Here is an 8892-nt window from a genome sequence, read left to right as displayed (position 1 = left end):
GCGCTCAAATATAGACATGGCAGCGGTTTCATTTCATACAAAAATGTCTTCGTTTTGACGAGGTAGAGAAACAAAACTATTGTTAAACTTAACACCACTACATCAGCTATCTGAAATGTTCATTAAAAACTGCCTCTGTCTTAGGAGAATACACAATAAATGAAATACTGCCTCCCAGAGTCAGAAGCTAATTTCCATCGAAACCAGGCAAATCTGGTTCAAAAAATTAACCTTAGATCGAAATCAAGAGCTTTTGTATCTTCAACCTTGAAAAATGTACAGAAATTAGCCAGATGGACCATTTTCACTGAGCAATAAACGATCTGATGTGGTGAATCGTCTGGTACATCCCATTTAAAAAACTGGCCTTAATGTGATTTTCGATAATTGGTTCACAAGCTTTGAACTACAGTCACATCTGCTCAAAGAACACAAGATAACTTTTGTGGGAACAGTCTGTAAGAACAAGGGGAAAATCACTTCAGAATGCTGCAAATTCATCGTACAGAAGTCTATGCATCTAAGTTTAGTTTCCAAAAGAATATTACACTCCTGTTTCATATACTTCAGCACATGCTCAGATTGATGAATCGACTGGAGAAAGAAAGAAAACAGTGATAAACATGTGTTACAATGCAACGAAAGATGGTGTAGACGATGCAGATGAACTATCTGGGACATTTGACGTAAGTAACAATTCAAAAAAATGGACTCAGACAGTGTTCTATCCAATACTGAATATTCCTGGCATAAATGCTGATATTGTTCACCGATAAAATAACAGTAACCCCCAAAAGCGTCGTAATTTTACCAAAACACTAGGCAGTATGCTTATAACTGAACACTTGAGTGAACCAAAGAAATACCTTAATTGCCGACTTCTTTGCATAAGAGAAGCAGAGACTTCCATGGGGAATTCAGTGAAGAATCATTACAGAAATGGACTGCCAGAGTCCCAGGTGTATAAAGAAGGTGAAAAGAGTATCACTAAGCCAGACATCGTTTCTTTCAAGAACACACTGTTACCTTCCGTTGAAGATACGCAAGATACGCTGTGGTGAGAAAGTATTAGTAGCTTATAAGACTAATTTATTACCGATTTTGTAATTTGAAGATGATTGATCTCATAAGTACTTACAACAAATCCGAATTACTCAAAAGAATGTTTGTTATTGTTGGTTTTTGAAAATATGTAATATAAAGTCCGACTAAAGATGATTTTTCTACACTTCTTTAATCACTGAAATAATTAAACATTTGTATGCATAATCGTGCTTTTTCATGAAAATCCCTATAAGTAATAACTAGTTCATAAGTTCACGTCTGACCCTTCGTTAGAAAATCCCAGTGAACACTTAAAAATATCGAAGAAAAGCAGAGCCATTATGATCCTTCACTTTTTCATGTACGCTTTTGAACCACATCCTTGCCTCATTGTGTTAAGAGAGGCATATGACTAACAGAAATTTAGTTATTTAGACAGTTCTGTAAATAAGAAAATTACGAAAAATATTAATGTAAGTCAGTTTCAAATTGCCAGAAAAATTACAAGGCTGTTGAAAAACACTTCTATCACATTTCTCCAAGCTGCTGGGAACCTAGTATTGGTCTTAAATTATTTCCAAGGTTGTTGGCTGCCTAATAAAATTAAAATATTAATGCGTTTTCTATGAATGGACATACAAATACATCACAAATCGAAATAGTTGTTGCTGGGAAGAAAAAAGGTAAGTCTGAGAAGTTCTGCATCTACATCTGCATACACACTCGGCAAGTGTACCCCATGCGAAAACCTGTCATTTTCTTTCCTGCTCTGCATACAAACAGAATCATGGAAAACGACTTTGTTCATGCCTATGTATGAACCCTGCTTTTTCATATCTTTTTGTCCTACATGTAATATATTTTTTCGTGGCAGTGGAATCATTTTGCAGTCAGCTTCAAATGACAGTTCTCTAAATTTTCTCAACAGTTTTTCTCAAAAAGAATATTATTTTCCATGCAGGAATCCCCATTTGACTTGCCCAAGTATGATCGTAATGCTGTTGTGTTATTCATAAATCAGTAACAAATCTAGCAGCCCATCTCCAAACTGCTTTGATGTCTTCCTTTAATTCAAACTTTGTGTAGATCCCAAACACTCAAGCACTACTCAAGATTATGCCACACTAGCATCCAATCTCCTTTCCTGATAAATCACATTTTTCTAAAATTCTCCAATAAACCAAAATCTACCATAAACCTACCCAACCACAGCCCTCACAGGCAAGTTGTAACTGGGTATATTGAGCACACTTAACATATTTTTAGAGTCTAACTTTTTTTACAAATTAATTATATTATATTATATTTATCAAGATTTTATAACAGAAATTTTAATTTTTCATTGCCACTTGCTCATTATCCATAGTTGGAAAAATGCATGACTAAATACATTTTCATTTCTATCTAGATTCTTTGGGTAGCAATGACCATATATTTCATAACTATGTACACATCTTATATTTGTCATTAAAATACCAGTATTATTGCCATCTTCAAGAACTGAATGTCAATATACTTTTTCCATAAATGACATGCTGCCTTTGTTAGACTAATATATTTTTGGTTGCACCTGTATGGTGTAATTTTATACAGTTCCGTTATACATAGTAGATCTATAGTCAATATTTAGACACTTTAAGCAAAACTAGACTTATTCATAAAGATTAGTTTTTTCATTGAATTCACCATTTATTTCAACACCGTGTGTGTCATGAAATATCATTAACGCTTCTCTAAATACAACATTATCCACTTGATTAAGTTTTGTATCATCCTGAATGTCTAAGCATCCATAATCCTTCAAATAATTCATTGCTTTACCCTTTTCATCTGCAACTACAATTTTCATAAACAAAACTAGTAGAAGTAGCTTCATTTATATAGACTTAAAATATTAAAAGAGTAATCTAAACTCTTCCAATTTGGAGATACTGAAAGAAAATGAAAAATCTACTATACTTATTAATGAACCTGGTCTGTATATAAAATTTTTATTAAAAAAATAAAAAATCTAAAAACTATTATTTGCAGTAAATGGAGTAAGTCATCGATCTTGTCAAAAAAAACAAGTTTACATATAATAATTAACAAGTGTTTATGACTGGAATAGAAGGGAGAACCGATAGAGGTACTCAAGGTACCATCCGCCACACACCGTCAGGTGGGTTGCGGAGTATGGATGTAGATATAGATGTAGATTACTGATGAAAAGAGTAATAAATGGGTTTATGCATATCAAGTTGCTGACCTGTCATGTTACACTCGTTCTAGGGATGCAATTAAAGATCATGCAAATACTGGAAATAAGAAATCTTAGATTGAACTGAAAGAGATCTCACATATAAATAAAATGTAGAACTTCATACAGTGTTCATTAATAAAAAGCCATAATTTCGTTTGTACAGTAACATAGAATAATTACATTAAAAAATAAAATAGATAAGTACATTAGCGATTTTAATTTACAATAAAATTTAGTTTCTCAAACAAAGGAACAAGAATTATTTACGATCATCATCCCCAATTGTTTGAAAAACCAAAAATTTGAGAGACAGTTCTGTACTGGAAAATACAGGATTGACAAATAGTTTGCAGAATACAGAATTGCATTTGAATGTGATGAAAATGGTCATAATGATCAAAATATAATACAGGAAATTAAAATACAGAAATTAATAGAAGAGAAACTGTCTCGTGAGAAATTAAAAGACAGAAATTCATAGAAGAGAAACTGTCTCGTGTATTATTTGCTTTAAATCCTACCAGAGAAAATTTTAATATTTATAGTATCATCAATGTAACATATAAAAATATTTTAAAATGGGTGAAGGGTAACAAATAAATTGCAATTGCAGGTGATATGTTTATCAGGTAAGTAAGTTTACGAAATGAAATGAAAAAATATTTCTGATAAAAATTGTTTTTATTAAATGGCGTCAGTCATAGACCTCACCAATAACATGTTTAACACATAGGGATGCAAGCTTGTTTCAAAGCAAAAGATGAGCTAAACATTTATAATTACAAAAAATAGACAAATCCTTCAAACATTTTGATGAAGGTACTATTACATTAGAAAAGTTGAACCTCTCCAATTTGGTAATATTGGAAAAAAAATGAAATAAGAGCTATTTCAATCAGTGAAGGTGCTCTCTACTATTTAATTTTAAAATAACAAATGGAATAAACCAAAAAATTTAAAAAAAGGTACATACGAATTTTTACCACCAATTTGTAAACATGGACAATATAAAATTAGTAATGAATTGAAAGAGTTGCATCTAGGTCAAATAACTCACTTGGAAAATATAAACAAAATTATGTATGAACACACAGGAGATTTGATGGGGATAGTTGATAATTGTACAGGAATAATACAAGAAAAGACAGAGAAATATATGTTTTATTACCTCATGTTGTTCCTCAAACATTCCATCAGAATTTAAGGCCAACTTTTACTGTTTTAAAATTATTTTATGAAATTTAGTTAGCATGTCATTATAGCATTACAAAAACTTAGAAATGTAGTTGTATACATTCAAAGACAGACATCCAACTTGTGAAGAAATATTAAGACATAGTTATAATGCTAATTTAGTAAATTTATACCAAAGAATGAAAGAATAATTAAGAATTGTCTGTTGATATAGTTATTTTAATGTTTTGAATAACTGTATATAAAAACAACAACTGATTTATCTTATATTATCTCTTCATCAGGTATAAATTTTTAATAACATTTCTACACATTCAACAAGCAGAATGATTGGATCCACTAACCATTTATTAATGCACTCTGTATGAAAAATATGATTATATTTTGTTTTTACAAACTGATAATCTTGATATATTATACATATAGAATATTCACTACCTTCATGCTGCTCTATTACTCATAAGATTTTATCATGTTTAGTGGGAATGATTCAGATAATTTTTGACAGCTTAAAATACTTTCCTAGTTAACTTCATTTTAAATTCTAATATAAAATCTTCAGATCATTTATGTGTATGTGAAGTCATATAATTTAATCTACCCTGAAATTTTCTGATAAACTATTCAGTTAATTTTTGATTATATCCTATATTAGCCCAATTTCATTTATCTTAAAATTCTCACATAAAGACTTCAGATAATTCTTTTGTTCAAATGATAAGCATTCCCAAATTAATTTATCTTGAAATTCTTGCACAAGATCTTTCAATAATTCTTAGTACATTGATATATTATTCCAACCTACTTTATTCCTATATTCTCTTACAAGTTTTTCAGATAATATTTGTTTCCATGATGTATAAGACCAACTTAGTTTACCTTGTAATTCTCTTTTTTATCAGTTTCTGTCATGATATTTTATTCCAATTCATTCTATCTTGAAATTCTCTATTCAGATCTACAGACTTTTTTATCATTATTTGAAGTAATATCGCATTTAATTGAAATTGTCTTTTAATTTTTATAGCTAATATTTCTTTATTTGGTATAATATTACAATCTAATTTATTCAAAAAAACTCATAACATCCATGACGAATATCAGTCAGGCTTTCGAAAGCACCATAGTACAGCAACTGCATTAATCAAAGTAACTGATGACATTAAACATGCTATGGACAGACGTGAAGCTACTATCCGAACACTGCTTGACTTTAGCAGGGCTTTTAACACAGTTGACTTCGATATATTACTAATTAAAATGAAATAGCTGAATTTCTCAAACAGCGCAATACAATGGTTCGACAGCTACCTCAAAAACAGAAGTCAACAAGTCATTTGTGGGTCGGAAAAGTCATCATGGAAAAGCGTGCGCTCTGGAGTTCCCCAAGGCTCCATCCTTGGTCCACTACTCTTCTCACTGTACATTAATGATATTTCTTCAGTGATTCACTCCTGCAACTACCATCTTTATGCCGACGACATCCAACTGTACATAAGTGCAAGCCCCAAAAACATTGCTGGCGCAGTAGCGAGTATGAACGCAGATCATTGCTCTGTTTCTCGATGGGCACAGAACCTAGGTCTGAGACTAAACCCCAAGAAATCCCAGGTCATACTTATATTTCATCCCAAGTTAATCAGCCAGTACTTTCGCGAAACAGTCCCTCAAACACTCCTCAAGGGTACCCAACTACCATACCAAAAAACAGTAAAAGACCTTGGAATAATCTTGGATGAACACCTAAACTGGGAAGAACAAACAGTCACAGCTGTCCAGAATTCGCTCTCCTCCCTACATGCAATTCAAAAATTTAGAAACATATTCTCAATCCATGTTAAACAAAAATTAGTCCAAACACTAGTCTTGCCTAATCTTTACTACTGTGATGCAGTTCAACATGGCACAAATAGTGAAAATTATAGATGCCTCGAGCTAGTGATGAATGCTTGTGTTAGATATGTGTGCAATATTCGGTTGTATGATCATATCAGTCCTTCATACTCCCAGCTAGGTTGGATACGCCCACATAAGGCACGCGATCTTCACACGATGTGCTTACTTCATCGATTTCTTAGCTACTGGTGCCCCCAATACTTATCTTCTCACATTAAACACCTATCATCATTCCACAATCGCAATACCAGATCGGATACGTCTAGCACCTTGGCTGTACCTTTACATAACACAAAATCTTTCTCTGTGTCATTCTCCATCTCAGCCTTACGACTATGGAACACGCTCCCCTGTGATCTGCAACTTATCCAGAACTACTCAATATTCAAGAGGGAACGCAAAACTTACATATTACGGTCGGTATAACCACCATTGTTGTGCCCCTCTCATCTCTTTCTTTCTCTCCATCACAGTTTCGAATTTTCCCATTCTATTTCTCTTCCTCTAACCTATCTACCTCTTATATATCTCTTTTACCCCATTCTATCGTCTTATGTCTCTGCTCAATGAGAATAGCTCACAAGCTGCAAGAACATAACGAGAAAATTCCCAACTAACAATAGGACTGACATTCACAAAAGAAAAGTATGTTTACTTTCATATACATAGTCATTACTATTATTATTATTATTATTATTATTATCATTATTATTCTTGATTGTTATAATTATTTTTTATTGTTATAATCTCTATTTTTTCTTTAACATCAATACTGCATAATATATTATATGTCCTTAATGTTCTGTAGAAACTGTAACTCGTTCAATCTGAGTATGCCTGGTTAGGTGTACCTTCAATTTTAGAAAAAAACGAACATATCATAAAGTAGTCTTATCCTTATTCTCAAAACTACTATGTGAATTATCAATTCCCAACCATTTCCCTACTCTTTTTTCTAGAAGTTTTCTCAACTACATATGCATCTGAATATTTTGTCTTGTGTAGTTCGTATTTATAAAAATTTCCCTTTATTTTTTCTCCATCCAGTGCCTTTAATTTATGTGTGGTTGAATAAATTTGGATAACATCTTTAATTTCAAAAATTTCTGTTGTCCAGTTATCTGTATAGCCTTTTTCAAAAATTCCAAGTTTGCTGAGTCTGACTTTACTGAAAACTCTATATTTGTGTTTATCACATGATACAAAGGCGGTTGGCTAACAATTTTTCGTTAACTTCTATTAGATTCATCAACCAATTTCGTAATTGGTACAATCCATTTATATATACCTTCAATGCCAAACTTTTTCCACATCTATTAAATCTTTCTACAACAGATGCTTTTAATTCAGTATAAGTTAAATAATGATGAACGTTATGTTTTTTTCATAAGTTCTTGAAAATCTATTTGTAAATTCCTTGGAGTTCACTCTCTAAACATATATTTTAAAGCATCAACTATATTTTTACTAGTTTCATCCTTAACTGGAGTACACCAAGCATATTTTTATAAATCTTCAGTTACAGTTAATAATTATTTATAGCCTTTCTTTATTAATGAAATTCCTTTAAATTTACCAGAATTCAATATTACTAGATTGGCATGCCATAAATTATCTATATCTAAGAGAGATTACATTTTATATTTTCAATTTTTTCTTACTAATTTATGTAATTAATCATTAATTTCTTCACCAATATTGAAAGCGAGAGATTTCCTCATCCCTTTACCTACAACTTGTTTTTAATGAATTCACCTTTTAGTTTTGCATATTGCACAAAATTCTTCAGTTCCTGATATTCCATTATTCACAATTTTAGTCAGATGAGGTGTGTCAATAAATATTTTACAATTTAGATCCCAAATGATCTATTTATATCAGCCCAAAATTCATTAAATTTTAAATTATTTCTACAAATAAAATTGTTTTTGCATCTAGTGGCAGTGCTTTAATTTCATCTTTTTTTCAATCTTACACTTACAAAAATGAATTATTTGCTATTATTGACTGATAACTACTGTTTATCTCATATTGCTTATCACTGCTTACTGCAATATAAAAATCGTTAGATGTTATGTGACTGTCTGCATTTATTCCAAAAATATAATTTTTTTTCACTGTTAAAATATACTTAAATCCACGTCTGCATATTTCATTTCCTAAGTAAAATTACTTCAAGTAATTGCTTATCACATACCTTTCCTTCAAGTACATCATATGTAACTAAAGTGTGATTAAGAGTATTGATGTCAAGTATATTTTTATGATAATCTTTTATAGCACTATCGTAAACAGTATTTTTATTGAATTGCGTTATAATATTTTAACATTCACCTTTTATAGCAGGATTGTGTAGTATAAAATTAAGTTGCGGACTAGAATCAGAAATTTCTGATGCAGAGTCTGCCTTAGCTGACATATACTCATTTTCTAAATGTGGTTTCGTAACTGCATTATAGCCATTTAGAGGATCTTTTACATGTACCAATCTTCTACCTATAAATGCTTTAAAACTG

Source organism: Schistocerca gregaria, chromosome 11 (assembly GCF_023897955.1).
Source record: "Schistocerca gregaria isolate iqSchGreg1 chromosome 11, iqSchGreg1.2, whole genome shotgun sequence".
Taxonomy (NCBI): Eukaryota; Metazoa; Arthropoda; class Insecta; order Orthoptera; family Acrididae; genus Schistocerca; species Schistocerca gregaria.
Note: the sequence above shows the minus strand (reverse complement) of the source record.